Source organism: Molossus molossus, unplaced genomic scaffold (assembly GCF_014108415.1).
Source record: "Molossus molossus isolate mMolMol1 unplaced genomic scaffold, mMolMol1.p scaffold_m16_p_18, whole genome shotgun sequence".
In the NCBI taxonomy this organism is placed as follows: domain Eukaryota; kingdom Metazoa; phylum Chordata; class Mammalia; order Chiroptera; family Molossidae; genus Molossus; species Molossus molossus.
Genome location: NW_023425353.1, coordinates 28,257,663 through 28,276,361, shown reverse-complemented (window position 1 = coordinate 28,276,361; position 18,699 = coordinate 28,257,663). Strand labels below are relative to the sequence as shown.

The 18,699-nt window shown below is 40.7% G+C and overlaps 1 protein-coding gene across 9 annotated transcripts in view; it reads left to right on the top strand.

The window, feature by feature from the left end:
- Nucleotides 1–18,699, top strand: part of TMCC1 (transmembrane and coiled-coil domain family 1) — a 206,828-nt gene that overhangs the window by 29,228 nt on the left and 158,901 nt on the right. For 6 of the 9 annotated variants that reach the window (XM_036266466.1, XM_036266459.1, XM_036266464.1 and 3 more), the window contains one exon: nucleotides 6,166–6,411. The gene's annotated coding sequence lies outside the window, so the exon portion shown is untranslated. Of the gene's footprint in view, nucleotides 1–6,162; nucleotides 6,412–14,305; nucleotides 14,428–18,699 lie in introns of all 9 variants that reach the window. The other 3 variants (XM_036266467.1, XM_036266465.1, XM_036266462.1) reach the window with 2 other exon arrangements.

Sequence of the window (18,699 nt, the reverse complement as noted above, 5' to 3'; positions counted from 1 at the left end):
TTGTGTTGAAAGTTACCCAGTGGCTTATTTGGGGTAAAGTGGGTAAAGAATGCTACTTTGTCTCGGCATAGTATTCAACGGTGAATACTGAAATCACATAATTTTCCTGTTGTCATTATGGAGTAAAGAATTTTGGTCCAGGTAGGGTAATAGTAGGTAGTCTTCCCTGTAATTCTGTTAGAAAAATATCCTGAATTATGTTGTGCACCATTTGGTTACCTTTCTGAGAGTAGCAAGTAGTCTTTCACTATGAAGTTAGATTATAACATCTGCTTGTGGTCTTAAGGAATCTGAGTATATGAATTATGTTTAACATTATGTATTCAGAAGGGGTAGCAGGCAGGATTCCCATTCTGTAACCTATTTGGCATCAGTGATATTACAGAGGTTTTATTCTTACTAACCACATTCCCTCTGAGATTTGGACTATAATAGAATGGCATTAAATATTAGTGTTTTCTTTTTCTTATTTCAGCACCCAACCCCAAAGCTTTGTTTTGCAGTTATTGCTCTGACACCTTTGCTTTGATAAATTCATTTTCCTTGGGAAGACTTGGCAAAAGTTTTCTTCTCTTGCAAATTTAACCTGACCCAATTCATTGAAACCCAATGTTTTTCAGACTTCTTGAAAGGACGGAACAGTCTTTGCTGTCTTTATAGCTTACTTCTAAGTGACTTTGGGGTTCCCAGGAGGCAGTGGAAAATAGATAAGTTATCTATTAACCACCATTATACTTCATCCCAAGGAACTTCACTGTAGCCAAGCCCATTAAAAGGGTTTGTGTAATAAACCCTGGACTGGAACAAAGATGATTTTAATTTTACTTCTCTAAAAGACTTACTATTATTGGACAAATAGTTTTGTACCTTGGGACTTTATTTCTCCTCACTAGAGGATCTTTTTCTATTCAATGTTAGAGTGGAAGGAAGAGAGAGAGAGAAAAAAAAACATTGATGTGAGAGAGAGAGACATTGATTGGTTGCCTCCCACATGACCCCGACTGTGGCCAGGGTTCGAACCTGCAACCCAGGTACATCCCCTTGACTGGAATCGAACCCGAGACCCTTTAGTTCGCAGGCTTATGCTCTAGCTGCTGAGCCAAATCAGCCAGGGTGGGACTTCTATTTATAAAAAAAATATGATCGACTAATTTTTGGGAAGATGTATGTATGATGAAAATTCTTGTTATTGCTTTTTCCCCCTTTATTTTAATAATGTAGATGCATCCACTATCTCATTATAATAAAAGCCTCTGTCAATTACTGTATGTGTATTTACCATTTTCAGTGCTCTTTATTTTTTCGTATAGTTCCAGATTTATATGTGGTACATTTTCCTTCTGAATGAAGGAATTTCTTTTAACATTGCTGTGGTGCAGGTTTGCTGGTGATGAATCCTTTCAGCATTTCATGTCTGAAAAAGTCTAATTTGTCTTGATTTACAGAAGGTATTTTTACTGGTTATAGAACTCTAAGTTGATAGTATTTTTCTTTAAATTCTGTCTTCTGTCTTCTTGTTTCCAATGAGAAGTTGACTGTCATTCTTATCTTTATCTTTCTATACATAATGTGTGGTTGCTTTCTTTTGGCTGCCTTTTATTTTTCTTTCAGTTTCTTAAAATTTTGGTATACATACAACATAAAATTTATCATCTTGACCATTTTTTTGTTTGTTTGTTAATTCTCACCTGAGGATATTTTTTCTACTGATTTTAAGAAAGAGTGGAAGGGAGGGAGGAAGGGGGAGAAAAACATTGATTGCTTGCCTTCCTGCACGTTGCCCCCACTGGGGCTGGGGATTGGGGCTGGAGACCGAACCTGCAACCCAGGTACGTGCTCTTGACTGGGAATCAAACTGGTGACCTTTTGGTGTGTGGGCTGACGCTCTAACCACTGAGCAACACTGGCCATGGCTCATCGTGACCGTTTTTATTTTATTATATTTTATTTTTTAATCCTTACCTGAGGATATTTTTCCATCGATTTTTTGTTGTTGTTAGATAGAGTGGGAGGGGTGAATGGAGGGAGAGAGAGAGATAGACACACAGACAGATAGACACATCGATGTGAGAAAGACACATCAATTGATTGCTTCCTGCACAACCCTGACTGGGGCTAAGATCGAAACTGCAACCGAGGTCTGTGCCATTGACCAGGAATCGAACCCGAGACTCTTCCATCATTCTAACAGCTGAGCCAAACCAACCAGGGCTCATCTTGACCATTTTTAATTGTACTGTTAAGTGATATCAAGTACATTTTTATCATTGTGCAAACATCACAACCATCTATCTCTAGAACTCTTCATATTGCCGAACTGAAATTCTGTTTCTATTAAACAAAAACTCCTTATTTCTCCTAACCCCCCACCCCCTGGTAACCACCATTCTACTTTCTGGCTCTATGAATTTGACTGCTCTAGGTACCACATGTAAGTGTAATCATACAGTTATTTGTCTTTTAGTGACTGGCTTATTTCACTTAACAAGTTTTGCTGAGGTTTATCCATGTTGTAGCATATGTAATTTCCTTTTTAAGGCTGAATAATATTCCGTTGTATGTATATACCATATTTTGCTTATCCATTTATCTGTTGGTGGACATTTAGGTTGTTTCCACATTTTAGCTATTGTGAATAATGCTGCTGTTAACTTAGGTATACAAATCTCTCTTAAAGATCCTGCTTTCAAGTCTTTTGACTATACCCACAAGTGGAATTGCTGGATCATATGGTAACTCTATGTTTAACTTTGAGTAACTGCCAGTACTGTTTTCCACAGCAGCTGTACCATTTTACATTTCCATCAACAATGCATGAGGATTTCAATTTCTCCACATTCTTGCCAACATTGTTATTTATTTTTTAATAGTAGCCATCCCTATGAGTATGAGATTGGTATTTCATTTTGATTTTTGACTTGCATTTCCTTAATAAATAGTTATGTTGAGAGTCTTTCATGTGCTAATTGGCCATTCATATATCTTCTTTGGACAAATGTTTATTCAAGTCTTTTGCCCATTTTTGAATTGGGTTGTTCATTTTTTTGTGGTTGAATTATAGGACTCTTTCCATATTATGGATAATAATTACTTATCAAATATATGATTTGCAAATATTTTCTCTCATTCTGTATTCCTTTGGCTGTTCTTTTTTTTCCTTATTGATATTAGAGAGAGGAAGGGAGAGGGAGAGAGAGATAAACACATCGATGAGAGAGAACATCAGTTGGCCGCTTCCTGCACGCCCCCCACTGGGGATCGGGTCACAACCTGGGCATGTGCCCTGACTGGGAATTGAACCGGGGACTTCTTAGTGCATGGGTCGAAGCTCAGCCACTGAGCCACACCAGCCAGGCTCCTTTGGCTGTTTTTAAGATTTTTTTTTCTTATCTCTGGTATTAAGCAATTTGATTTTGATTACTCCTTGGTGGAGTATTAAGTTTCTTCAGGCTTCTTGTGCTTGGTGTGTTTTGAGCTTCTTGGATCTATGAATTTATAGTTTTCATCAAATTTGAATTTTTTAGATATTATTTTTTCAAATCCTGTCCCCCTCCCCTCAAGATTCCAGTCACACACATATTATTTACTCCTTGAGGTTGTCCCATAGCTTGCTGAAGGCTCTGCTTTTTTTCTGAGACTTCTATTCCAGATTTCATTTTGGATAGTTTCCATTCTTATGTGTTTACATTCACTCATTTTTCTTCTGAATTGTCTAATCTGCTGTTATTCATTTTATTTCATTGTATTTCTTTTTTTTATTTTTGCATTTATCTTCAGATAGAGCGGGAGAGAGAGAGTGAGGAAGAGAGAGAGAGAAACACTGATGTGAGAGAGACACATCGACTGGCTGCCACCCACACAACCCCAACCGGGGCCAGGAACAAACTGCACCTGAGGTATGTGCCCTTAGCGGGAACCGAACCTGGGTCTCTGGTCCGTGGGCCAATGCTCCAACAGCTGGGCCATACCTGCCAGGGCCCATTTATTGTATTTCATTTCAGTTCACTACATACAGTGTTGGGCAAAAGCAGATTTATAGTTGTGAGTATGTGAAACAGTTTATTTTTATATTATTAATTATTGTATTATTTTTCTTAAAAAAATTTTTTTTTCTTTTATTGATTTTAGGGAGAGAGAAGGAAGGGGATGAGAGGGAGAGAAAGATAGAAACATCAAAGAGAGAGAACATCGATTGGCCACCTCCTGCATGTTCCCCACTGGGAAACATGCCCACAACCTGGGCATGTGCCCTGACCAGGAATCGAATCAGTGACCTCTTGGTGCACGGGTCAACGCTCAACTACTGAACCACACTGGCCAGGCTAATTATTGTATTATTTTTCATATGAACACCTGTAAACCTACTTTTGTCCCACTCTGTAGATTCTATAATTTGTAGTTTGATGGAAATGCAGTGATTTGGCAGATATCAAGAAATATTGCTTTAATTTGCTGCCAAAATATAATAGATTATTAATTCTGTAAGATATCTAACAAGGATACACAAAACCACCCAGTGTGTCAAATTAACTTTGATGTCCCTTCCTTTCTGCATTAACTTTGTTTTTTTGCCAGACCTTACATTCACTCATTTTTCTTCTGAAATGTCTAATCTGCTGTTAATCCCAGTCATTGTATTTCTTTTCTTTTTTTATCCTCACCTGAGGACATATTTTTTGCATGATTATTCTATATACTATGCTGACATGGACATCTTCATTAGTCACTATATAATATTTGTTTTATAAGGCACCAGAGTGCTTTTTGCCAGACAACCTGATATTATTTGTTTTTGGTTGTATGATATGATTATCATCTTGCTATGAAAAACATGAAATAGCCCAGCCGGTGTGGCTCAGTGGATTGATTGAGTGTTGTCCCATGGACTGAGAGGTCCTAGTTCAATTCCTGGTCAGGACACTTAGTTGGGTTACTGACTTAATTCCCAGTGGGAGGAGTGCAGGAGGCAGCTGATTGATGTTTCTCTTTCACATTGATGTTTTTTTTGTTGTTGTTTTGTTTTTTTTTGGTACATGCCCCTAGTGGGAACCAAACCTGGGACTCTCTGGTCTCAGGCCAATGCTCCAACCGCTCTACACAATCAATACAATTAAAAAATAAAATAGATTTTTATATTTTGTTTATTATTTATTTATTTATTTTAATCCTCACCCAAGGATATTTTTCCATTGATTTTTAGAGAGAATGGAAGTGATGCAGAGAGGTGGTGGGGGGAGAGAGAGAACGAGAGAAAGAAACATCGATGTGAGTGAGACACATGGATTGGCTGCCTCTGGCATGCACTTTAATGGGGCTAGGGATCTCACCTGTAACCCAGGAAGTTATGTGCCCTTGGCTGGAATCAAACCCGAGATTCTTTGGTTCACAGGCCGATGCTCCAACCACTGAGCCAAACCAGTCAGGGCTATTATTATTATTTTTAATCCTCACCCGAGGATATTTTTCCACTGATTTTCAGCCAGAGCGAGGGGAGGGAGAGGGAGAGAGCGCGATACAACGATGTGAGAGAGACACACTGGTTGGTTGCCTCCCATACTACCCCAACCAGGGCCGGGGATCGAACAGCAACCCTTGACCGGAATCGAACCCAAGACTCTGGTCCACGGGACAACACTCTGACAGCTAAGCCAAACCGGCCAGGGCTGCTTCTTATTATTAATCTGAGAGTTGGATCATCTGCTGAAGTGTACTTTTTGTTTTTAAATTTTATTTATTTAAATTTAGCTTTATTGTTGAAAGTATTACAGATGTCCCCTATTAAAATATTATTTATTTATTTTAGAGAGAGAGAGGAAGGGAGAGAGAGAAACATTGATTTGTTGTTCCACTCATTTATGTATTCTTTATTTGCTTCTTGTATGTGCCCTGACCAGAGATTGAAATTGGCAACTTGGCTTATTGGAACAACACTCTAACCAAGTGAGCCACCCAGCCAGGGCTGAAGTGTACCTTTGATTGCTGCTGTCATTGATAATCCCACTGTCAGTTGGCTTGCCCACTTGTATTTATCTCCATTTGCTCTTTTAATGTTCCCTAATACCAACTTGAAAAATTTTGAGACTAATGACTGTTAATTTTTTGCCAGCCAGTCATTTGCATTCAATAGTATTTCTTTCTCCTTCTCTTGCTCTTTTGTCTCAGCAGGTATTACTCTCTCCAGAAGACACAACCACAGTTAGCACTTGCTTCAGATGCTGACACTTGGTAAACAGCTGCTCTTGATTACAAGGTTTAGAAGACATAATCTTCATCCTCCAGATTGGATCTCCTATGGATCATCTATTTCTATGTCTTTTTAAAATATAACTTTTTGGGAAACATTTTGGATTACAACTTTTCATCCTCATCTATGCAAAGAAAGGACAGCTGTTGTGCTGGGATTTTGAGGAGGTATGTCTTTTCTTTTATTACAAAATTGTGTCACTCAGAGCAATATACAATAATGATATAACCTTGACTCTTTCCTCTGTAGAGCTCAGTTCTCAATTCACTTGTTCCATCTTCATTTCTACCATTCTCTCTTTTTTCTAGCAATTGTCATAGCTTAATAAGAATTTCCTTGATGTGCATTATAACAACTAATTTCTTAAATTCTTCCTAAATGTCATTGAACTCTGGGTTATAATTATAAGCAACAAGAAGCACTTTGAATTCTTATTCCTCAAGTTGAGATGGTGACTTTATTTAACTGAGTTTGTTTGTTCCCATTCTTCATAGACACTGAGTGGTTTGGGAAAGCTTAGTATATTCAGCAAAATGTATGACTATGTGATTTTTGTAGTCTGTTTCAATATCATTTGCAAGAGGAGGATGATATTGTAGAAATCAAGACACTTCAGTCTCAGTTTTGACATTAGTGTCATGCTTTGAGGGTTAAAGCATGTTTTCTCACCTCTAAAATGGGCTTTTCGTTATTTGCGTTACACAGACCTCAAAGGATTGTTGAGGATCAGATAAGAAAATTTGTGTGGAAGACTATTTTGTTGATATAAAGCAGTGGTTTTTAACTGGTGTGCCACAAGAATTTTTTTTTATCCTCACCTGAGGACATTTTTGCATTCATCTTCAGATAGAGTAGGAGAGAGAGAGGGAGGAAGAGAGAGAGAAACATCGATGTGAGAGAGACACATCGAGTGGTTGCCACCCACACGACCCCAGTCAAGGCTGGGGACAAACTGCAACCAAGGTACATGTCCCTAGCGGGAACCAAACCCAGGACTCTCTGGTCTGCAGGCCCATGCTCTAACCGCTGAGCCAGACCGGCCAGGGCCACAAGAATTTTTGAAACATACCTGACTATGTAGTCAGGGGCACTGACCTCTTTCCCTTTATATTATCAAATTTAGAAAAGACAACAGCCCTGGCCAGTTTGGCTCAGCAGTTAGAGCTTCGGCCTGCAGACCAATGAGTTGCTGGTTCGATCCTTGTCAACGGCACATACCTGGGTTGAGGTTTGTCCCTGGCCCTGATCAGGGTCACGTGGGAGGCAACCAGTTGATTTGTCCTTCTCACATAGATGTTTCTCTCCTTCCTTCCCTCCCACTCCATCTGAAGATAAATAGAAAAATATCCTCGGGTGAGGATTAAAAGAAGAAAAAAAATGACAATAGCGAGCACAACAATAGCCATCTAACAAAAACTAATAAAAAATTTTTTTAAAAATTTAATTTTTATCTTAATAGTTAAACATAACATAAATTAAAATAAAAAACAAAACAAAACAATAACCAACTGATGTGAATGCCCTGTCTTGAACCATAAATATATAGGTCATATAATAGAGTTGCATCTTATTGGTCATGTCACATAATAAGGTTGCATCTGATTGGTTAATTCTTGGTACCAGAAATCCTTATATACAAGTATAGGCAACTGATTTTTTAAAAAGTCACTTTGGAGCAAAAAGTAGGTAATTACTATTATTTTTGGTAAATAAATCAAAATTATACCTATTTCTTTTTTGTCAGATCGGCAAAAAATATATTTTCTGGTGTGCTGCAGAATTTTAGTAATTAGTTTATGTGTGCTATGGATGGAAAAGGTTGAAAATTGCTGATATATAAAAGAATGAACCACAATGGAGGTATGTGCCCTTGACTAGAATCGAACCCACAGCTCTTTGGTCTGTGGGCTGACGTTCTAACTGCTGAGCCAAACCAGCCAGGGCTATTTCTGCATACCTTTTGATGATACAGTCCCGTCATGAATTGTGAAGCAGATTTTTAAATTTCTGTGCTTAATCATGGATGAACAGTAGTGTTTACAGTGCCTAATTACATAGTAGGGGTGCAATATATTTTAAAAAGTAGATTTGTTTTGCTTGGTCGGTGTGGCTCAGTGTTTGAGCATCAACCCATGCACCAAGAGGTCACTGGTTCAATTCCCCATCAGGGGACATGCCCAGGTTGTGGGCCAAATCCCCAGTGGGGAGCATGCGGGAGATGGCCAATCGATGTTCTCTCTCATTGATGTTTCTATCTTTCTCTCCCTTCCTCTCTCTAAAATCAATAAAGAAAAAAAAAAGATTTGTTTTATGTGATGCTGAGAAAACATCAATTTGCATTTTACACGATTTATTGGATAGTGTTTTGAAGAGAAACCTTATTTTTTACTTTATGCATTTAAAAATAATTGAGTGGTACTGTGTTCTGGGCACTGGGGAAGAAAACCAACAAAAATGTATGCCTTCATACAGCTTATTTTATAAATTATATGGGGAGATAGTCTAGACAAGATAAATAAGTAAAAATGTAGTTTTTTAACCTATGATGACAACTTCTAATGAGAAAAGTAAAAGCAGGAAAGAGGAATAGGGCATATTGAGGGGAAGGATTTAGTATTCTCAGATAAGGTGACATTTCTTTTTTTTTTTTTTTTTTTTTTTTATCCTCACCCGAGGACATTTTTCCATTTTTTGTACAGACAGAGTGGGAGGGAGAGAGAGGAAGAGAGAGAGTGAGAAACATCGATGTGAAAGGGACACATCGAGTGGCTGCCACCCGCACGACCAACCAGGGCCGGGGACAAACTGCAACCAAGGTACATGCCCCTAGCGGGAACCGAACCCGGGTCTCTCCGGACCGCAGGCGGGCACTCTAACCGCTGAGCCAAACCGGCCAGGGCTAAGGTGACATTTCAATGAACACTTGAAAGAGGTGAGAGTATATAAGAGAAAAGCATTCCAGCCATAGTAAATGACAAGTGCAAATGTCCTGAGACAGAAGCTTGCCTGAGGAATGGCAACGGTTGGGGAGGGTAGGTGCTTATATTATGGTGCCTTATGCAGATATTTTTCAAACTTTAATGTGCACATGAATTACCTAGGGTATTCTTAAATTCAGATTGTAATTTTGTAGATCTGAGGTGGGGCCATTTCTAATAAGCTCCCAGTTGCTTCTGGTCCTATTGCTGCTGGTCCTGTTGGTCCTTTTCAGAACTTAAGTTTTTACGCTGAGTGAAATGGGGTCTTTAAAAAAAATGTTTTTATTTCCTTGATTGATTTTTAGAGAGGAAGGAAGGGAGAGGGAGAGAGAAATAGAAACATCAATGAGAGAGAACATGGATTGGCCACCTCCTGCATGTCCCCTACTAAGCACTGAGCCCACAACCTGGGCATGTGCCCTGACTGGGAATCAAACCAGCAACCTCTTGGTACATGGGTTGATGCTTAACCACTGAGCCACACTGGCTGGGCTGAAATGGGAAGTCTTTGTAGGGTTTTGGGCAGTGGGATGATATGATCTGATTTCCATTTTGACATTATTATTACTCTGGCTTCTGTGTTGGTAATAGACTGGTGGTGGATTGAGCATGGGCGAAAGCAGAAATAGCAGATAGGAGGTTATTGCTGGAATCCAAGTGAGAGAAGATCACAGTTTGCACTAGGGGTAGGTAGCAGTGAATATGGTAATACATGGTCTGGTTCTGGATATATTTCTCAAGTAAACACAACTAGCTTTGCTGATTGATTGGGTGTGTGCAGGGAAGGAAAGGAAAGAGTTAAGGATGACTCCAAGGTTTCTGTTCTGAGTTCCTGGAAGGATGCCTTTGCCATTTATTGAGATGAGGAAGCCTGAAAGAGGAATAAATGTGGAGGGAAAGAACAATAGCTCAATTTTGGACATATTACATTATAGATGCCTGTTAGACTTAGTAAGGTATTGATTGGTAGTTGGGTTTATGACTCTGGAATTCAGGAGAAAGGATCGGAGGTGTACCTTTGGGTGTTGTTAAATAGATTGTATTTAAAGCCAGGAGCCTGGATGAGATCACTAAGGGAGTGAGTAGAAACAACAAAAAAGAAGAGATTGAAGAATTTAGTTAACTCTAGATTAGATCAGAATTTAGAGGTCTTATATTATTGTTTTTCAACAGAGCATCTCTTAAGACAAGTCTTTCAAGGGCATAATTTGGGATATGTTATCCTCAAGGATTGTTAGAGAGTTTATAATATATATATTTTTTTTATCCTCACCTGAGGACATTTTTCCATTTTTTGTTCAGATAGAGCGGGAGGGAGAGAGAGGAAGAGAGAGAGAGAGAAACATCGATGTGAAGGGACACATCGAGTGGCTGCCACCCGCACGACCAACCAGGGCCGGGTACAAACTGCAACCGAGGTACGTGCCTTTAGTGGGAACCGAACCCAGGTCTCTCTGTACCGCAGGCCGACAGAGTTTATAATTTTATACAAATAATAAAAAGTAAAGCTTGCTATAATGTAGAAGGCAGGAATTTGTGTTTTTTTTTTTTTCATTATTGCTTTTAGAGAAAGAGGAAGGGGGAGAGAGAGAAACATCGATGAGAGAGAACATCGATCGGCTGCCTCCTGCATGCCCTCCACTGGGGATCAGGCCCACAATCTGGGCATGTGCCCTGACTGGGAACCAAACTGGTAACTTCTTGGTGCATAGGTGGACACTCAACCACTGAGCCACACTGGCTGGGCAAGAATTTGTTAAAATTAGCTTTAGTCTTTAGCTGTGCCACTTGTTGTGTGCAGTGGGAAATTTAATGAGATTTAATTTTCACATCTGCTGTTGGGGACAGTATCTACATTTTAGAGTTGTATATACTGGAAAATACTAAGCTTAATGCCTGGCACAAAGATGACGCATAGTTTTCATAAAATTAATGCTAATTATTAGTAGTAACTATTCTGACAACATTGCTTAAATTTTGGGGTCTTCACATATGTGCAGCAAGGTAAACTTGTGCTGGCATGTTTATAACCCCATAATTGATGATTGGTAAATTATTGTGCTCCTCCATAATTGATTGGGAAAGTCACTGTATGCCTTCTAGCTGAACCTGTTTAGTAAAAAATAACCTCAGTAAATTGGAACACTCTCTGAACCAAGAAATTGTTGGAAGCCGGCTACGTGTCTGACAGAGTCCACGGAGCCTGGAGGTCCTGAGTCAGAGATTCGACCTCCCCCACAATCTCAAGGAATCAGGCTTGCATTGTGTTTGTGAAGCTCGGGGCTAAGCCCCCCAAGAGTCACCTCATTAGCATCAACTCAAGGTACATTGGTACCTTGAAATACCTGAAATACCTGGGTGTTCTTGGTGTTCCTGGGTGTGCCTGGGTGTTCCTAGGTATTCCTCTTATCTGTAAGGCAAACTAATTCTATACAGCATTGCTGTGGCCCTGGCCATTATATCAAGAAGATCCTATTTTCTGTAAGATATAAAAGGCATGTAATAAAGCATATCAGGGCTGATTCCGAAGACTGTCACATGGGCGTTCAGAATCAGACGCCGGTCGGCTAATAAATGGCTCTTATTTAGACTTCAATTCTCTAATGGTCTTTCTTTGACTGTGTCACGCCACAACAGTTGGAGACCCCAGGGCTTGTCTCCAAGAACTCAGGATCAGTAACCAGCCGGCTTTGCTCTCTATTTGGCTTTAATTTAGCTCTGGTGGTCTCTTGGTTCTCTTGTGCCACAACAAACTGAGATTATATCAACAAATCCATTTGTGTCTCCAAGCTTTACAAATGTGGACTAGGAATGAACTACTAGTGTGTTTGTTTTTTTCCACTCCACAACTGTTGTTACTATAATTAGCTAGTTTAATATTAATAAAGAGAAGTCAGACATTGTATGCATTATCACCTGGGAAGTTTCACCAGGAAGCTACAACTTCACATAGTATTGTTCCTCCAAGGGGATTAACACCCTTCCCTTCCCCCATTCGGTACTGGATCACTGAGGGGCTGGGGAGAATGGGGAGATAGCCACACAGGGGAGATGCTTGCCTGTCAGTCTAGCCTGGGAAACAATGGATTGGCTGGGGGGTGTACCCCATCAGAAGCATGTGAAATCTTGGAAAGTCCATTGGTTAGTTTGAAGAAGCTCCTGGTTAAAAATCCCCAGAGTCAAAGAGTTTCTTCTTTCTTTTTTTTTTTTTTTTTTTTTTTTGATCCTCACCCGAGGGTATTTTTCCATTTTTTGTACAGATAGAGTGGGAGGGAGAGAGAGAGAGAAACATCGACGTGAAGGGACACATCGAGTGGCTGCCACCCGCACGACCAACCAGGGCCGGGGACAAACTGCAACCGAAGTACGTGCCCTTAGCGGGAACCGAACCCGGGTCTCTCCGGACCGCAGGCCGACGCTCTAACCGCTGAGCCAAACTGGCCAGGGCTCTTCTTTCTTGTTCTCTCTTGCTTCTGACTACTCCACTGTGAGTTTGCATGTTCTCTCTCCATAGCCATGTGGCCTTAGCAGATGCATGCCCCATGGCTTTGTGAACTCCACACACAGGATGCTGATCTGGATTGTACTTTGTTTTATTTATTTATCCTCACCCAAGGACATTTTTCAATTTTTTGATCAGCTAGAGCAAGAGGGAGAGAGAGGAAGACAGAGAGAGAAACATTGACATGAAAAGGACACATCGAGTGGCTGCCACCTGCAGGACCCAACTAGGGCCAGGGACAGACTGTAACCGAGGTACATGCCCTTAGTGGGAATCCAACCTGGGTCTCTCTGGACCGCAGGCCGACGCTCTAACCGCTGAGCCAAACCGGCCAGGGCTGGACTGTACTTTATTTATTTATTTATTTTTTGTTGTTGTTTTTGTTTTTTTCTTTTTTATCCTCACCTGAGGACACTTTTTTGATATTTTGTTCAGATAGAGTGGGAGGGAGAGAGAGAGAAACATCGACGTGAAAGGGACACATCGAGTGGTCACCACCCACACGACCCAATCAGGGCCGGGGACAAACTGCAACCGAGGTACGTGCCCTTAGCGGGAACTGAACCTGGATCTCTCCAGACCGCAGGCTGACGCTCCAACCGCTGAGCCAAACCGGCCAGGGCTGGACTGTACTTTAATACGGAGCAGAAACTATGGGCAGTGGCCTTTATTCTGGCCCTGCTGAAGACACGATTGGACTTTTTCCATGGCGGCATGGAGGGAGATGGGACATTAAAAACCCAGGGGTTTGTTTCCACCCAAATAGATATTTCCACCAAGAACACAACCAGTTGTCCAGTTCTGTAACACCAACTGAGTGTCCAACAATTCAGTACAATTCTGACTCTATCTATATGTACTTAGTGTCAGATCCTGCAAGTTAAAGGGCTCAGTTCCACAAGGATGCCCCCATTGTAGATGCCAGTTGCAAGTCCTGGGCCACCTGTACTTCACAACAAATTCTGGCCTCACTACAAATTTGGGGGGTTCTCATGACCCCCTCCTCAGGTTTGATAATACCCTGAGATGACTCACAAAACTTGGGAAAAACACTTTACTTATGCTTACAGGTTTTTTTTTTTATAAAGGATACAACTCACAAACAGCCAAATACAAGATGTGCAGCCCTGACCGGTTTGGCTCAGCGGTTGGAGCGTCGGCCTGTGGTACAGAGAGACCCGGGTTCGGTTCCCGCTAAGGGTTCGGCACGTACCTCGGTTGCAGTTTGTCCCCGGCCCTGGTTGGTCGTGCGGGTGGCAGCCACTCGATGTGTCCCTTCACATCGATGTTTCTCTCTCTCTCTCTCTTCCTCTCTCTCTCTCCTGCTCTATCTGAACAAAAAATGGAAAAATGTCCTCAGGTGAGGATAAAAAAAAAAAAGATGTGCATAGGGCAAGGTACAGGAAGCTTCCATGCGCTGCTGGGCCCACCATCCTCCAGTACCTTGGAGTGCTCATCATCCAGAAGTTCTTTGAACTCCTTGTGTAGTGGTTTTTGTGGAGGTTCCATTACCTAGGAATGATTATTTAAATCATCGGCATTGGTGATTAACTCAGTCTCCAGCCTCTCTTTCTTTCCCAGATTGGAGGGAGGGCATGAAAGTTCCAACCTTCTATTCACATGCTTGGTTCCTGTGGCAACCAGCTTCCATTCTGAAGCTGTCTTGGAGCCCCCCAAGAGTCACCTCATTAGCATCAACTCAGGTATGGTTCTGTTACCAATAACAAGAGACTTATTTCTCAGGAAATTCCAAGGGTTTAGCTCTGTACCAGGAACTAGGGACAAAGACCAAATATATATTTCTTATTACACCACACTGCTGTTACATAAAACTAGATCTTGCTTTCTAGAGCAGAGAGCTGATTTCAGAATATCAATATTGAATTTCCTCTAGGTCACTGATATGTTTTTTTTATTGGGCCATGGTGTCATGGTTTTGATTCTTGGTAATGTAAATAACATTTGTTTTGAGATCCTTAGATGAAAGGTGTCATTGAAACAGCTAAATGCCATATTCCTGAGGGGTCTTTATCAAATTTCAGTATTGTTTTTTTTCTGCCTAGACTTTTGTCCTTAGGTGGCTGTACTTTAATCCTGTGACAGAGCTAATTCTTGAGTGTGATGTGACAAAAACAGGTTATTTCCCCAACAGGATAAGGCTCATTTTTCTTAAACTATTGGCTCATGAGATTTGGGTAGACATGTCTTTTGATGGTGTTACTCTTTTTAATGGTAAACAACAGCATGTGCAATTTTATAACCAGGACAGGAAGGGTAAATTGGAATTCCAAATTCTTTTCTATTTTAAAGTTTTTTTCTCTGCCTGCTTATTTCAACATGCTTGTTGGAGATATGGACATTGTCTTGTCCTAATTTAGAAATTTTCTTAGATAAAATGTAAGTTTTAAATGCTTTTGAACATCTTAGGAAGTATCATGATATGCAAGAGTGGGTACTGGTCTAACATAGTGCCTAGTACTCAGTAAATATCTGTTGCTATTCTAGGAATTAGAACCTTCAGTTCTAGCTTTTGCAACCAATATCTGTGTGACCTAATTAGATCTCATTTCTCATCTTTAAAATCATTAGAATCCCTTCTAGCTCTGATTCACTGATTTAGTTCATTCTTTTTGTTTTTTAAATTTAGTTTCAGTGTGGCCTTGAAGTCAGTTTCTTGAAAACTAGCACAAAATCACCCAGTGGACTGAATTGGCAAATTTTGTTGTGAATTAATCTTTTCCTGGCTTCAGTTATTTGCTTGGTCATGTGTTATTTCTTTACTCTGGTAGAGTTTCCTTAGATTTTTCTATTCATACTAGCTTGGGACTAGATAACTTAACAAGCACATTTCTTAGCACCTACCCAAAGAGGATGAAGGGGGAGTGAAACTGGAAAAGTCAATGTTCCTGCTACCTGTCACTACTAGAACCAATAAGTAGAGAAAAGAATTGCTTCTTTTTTAAAAAAATATTTTTTTCTTTATTGATTTTAGAGAGAGAGGAAGAGAGAGATTAAAACATTGATGAGAGAGAACATCGATTGGCCACCTCCTGCATGCCCCCGACTGAGGATTGGGCCCACAACCTGGGCAGGTGCCCTGACTGGGAATCAAACCAGTGACCTCTTGGTGCATGGGTCGACGCTCAACCAGTGAGCCACACTGGCCGGGCAGGATTGACTCTTTATGGGCACTTTATTCAAATGGCTGGCAATCTGAGAGGCTGGTGGTTATGTATCCTAAAAACTATGTTATGCCCTGCCCGGTGTGGCTCACTGGTTAGATTGTCGGCCTGAAGGGTTTCAGGTTTGATTCCTGGTCAAGGGCACATATCTGAGTTGCAGGTTCCATCCTCGGTCCTGGTCTGGGTAGGGCGGGAGGCAACCAGTCAATGTGTCTATCTCACATCGATGTTTCTCTCTCTCTTTCTCAATCTAAAAATCTATGGAAAAATATCCTTGCGTGAGGATTAACAATAACAAAAAAGACCGATTTATATCTCATCTCAAGTCAACCTTTTTTATAAGGAGAAGAAAGGTGTAGGTAAAGAGTTTGGAATTCTGGAAAAAGTAGGTAATGGGTTTGGAATTCAGGGAAAATGTTAATCAGATAAAAGCTGCAGTCCAGTGATATTCCTACCATCCCTTCCTTTATCTGGTGACTGGTGATTTTTTTTTTTTTTTTTTGCTTAATCCTCACCCAAGGATATTTTTTCCATTGATTTTTTTTTAGAGTGGAAGGGAGGGGAATGATAGAGAGAGACACGTTAATTGGTTGCCTCCTTCATGACCCTGACCAGGGCTAGAGATCTACCCTGCAATACAGGTACGTGCTCTTGACTTGAACCCAAGACCCTCTGGTCTACAGGCCTATGCTCTAACTGCTGAGCCAAACTGGCCAGGGCTGACGGTAAGGTGATTTTTTATCTGTGTTCTAGGGAAGAATGTTGTCTCTCTGAAGCACAGTGGCTCAAACACCATCTTGATTGCTTGCAGTCCTCCTGGGGCACAAAGGTTCCTGGAACAATAGCTTTCTACATGCATTAATTACCAAGTCAATTAACTATATAACTAAAGCTAAAAAATTTTAACTTCTTGATTTCTCTATCAGGAGCTTCATGGAGTGACTGGTTATTTTTCCAATCATATATATCCCTAAATATGGTATATGTACAGTATAGTTCAGGTTCAGGAAAATACTATTTAAGCTGTTGTTTTTTAAAACGATTTTTCTTAATTGATTTTTAGAGAGAGAGAAAGGGAGAGGGAGAGAGAGAGACAGAAACATCAATGAGAGAGAACATTGATTGGCCGCCTCCTGCATGCCCCCCCACTGGGGATTTGGCCCACAGCCTGGGCATGTACCCTGACTGGGAATTGAACCGGCAACCCCTTAGTATGTGGGGTGACGCTCAACCACTGAGCCACACTGGCTGGGCCAAGTTGTTGTTGTTTTTTATCCTCACCCGAGGACATTTTTCCATTTTTTATTCAGATAGAGCGGGAGGGAGAGAGAGGAAGAGAAGAGAGAGAAACATTGGCATGAAAGGGACACATTGAGTGGCTGCCATCCGCATGACCCAACCAGGGCTGGGGACAAACTTCAGCCATGGTACATGCCCTTAGCGGGAACTGAACCCGGGTCTCTGTGGACCACAGGCTGACACTCTAACCGCTGAGCCAAACTGGCCAGGATCAAGTTGTTGTTTTTTTAAAAATTGTTTTCTTGAGATAAGTTTTTACAAAATATGGCCAGTTGATGAAACTTTTTTAAGTGTTCATTTATTTTCACTATGTTTTAAGTAGTAAGTCATGTTTAGACAGTGAGTATAAGTATACTGAGGAAGTGTACTGTTATGATTGTCAATTTTCTAATCTTATTTAGATTGCTTAATTTCTTTCTGTACCTAGAGAATTTGCATTGCTCTTTCAAGTAACAATTGCCTTTTTCTCTTTCACTTTGTAAAAATAACTGTTTCTTTTTAGTGTTTTAGTAATTAGGCTTTTCTTCCTGAAATGAGATGATAGACTTGGCCATTTAAAGAGTAAAATAGCCCTGGTTGGTTTTGCTCAGTGGTTAGAGAGTTGGCCTGCGGACCAGAGAGTCTTTGGTTCAGTTCCTCTCAAGGGTACGTACCTCAGTTGCAGTTTGTCCCTGCCCTGAGTTGGGGTCATGTGGGTGGCAGCCAGTCAATGTGTCTCTCACATCGATGTTTCTCTCTCCCTCTTCCTCCCTCTTTCCCTCCTGCTCTATCTGAAGATAAATGCAAAAATGTCCTCGGGTGAGGATAAAAATAAATAAAGAGTAAATAAATGTAAATTTAAGATTGTTGTCAATGTTTACTGGCCCCCCCAATTTTTCTAGGTGGTAAAATGCTAGTAAAATGAAAAAAAATGACACCACCACCCCCGCCCTGGTATATGGCAATGTAGAGGCAGAGGATGATCAGAAAGCTAAAAATCTAAGATACATATTCAGACCTATCATTGAGTTAGTAAGTATTCATTGAATGCCAACTATGTGTTCATTATTTACGGATTTGATATGACACCTCTCTTCAGGAAGCTTGCTTTCCAACATAGAGGAAAACAGCTACCTTTTTTTTTTTTAATCCTCACCCGAGGACATTTTTCCATTTTTTGTACAGATAGAGTGGGAGGGAGAGAGAGGAAGAGTGAGAGAGAGAAACATCGATGCGAAAGGGACACATCGAGTGGCCGCCACCCGCAGGACCATCCAGGGCCGGGGACAAACTGCAACCGAGGTACATGACCTTAGCGGAAACCGAACCCGGGTCTCTCTGGACCGCAGGCAGACGCTCTAACCGCTGAGCCAAACTGGCCAGGGCAAAACAGCTAACTTTTGAGGGCCACTCAATTTGTATTATGTAAATTCAAAGAAAGGAGACAGTAGGTGAGTGTTGAAGAGGTTAGAGGAGGATTTGATCTGTGAACTCTATTTGGATAAATGTTGGAAA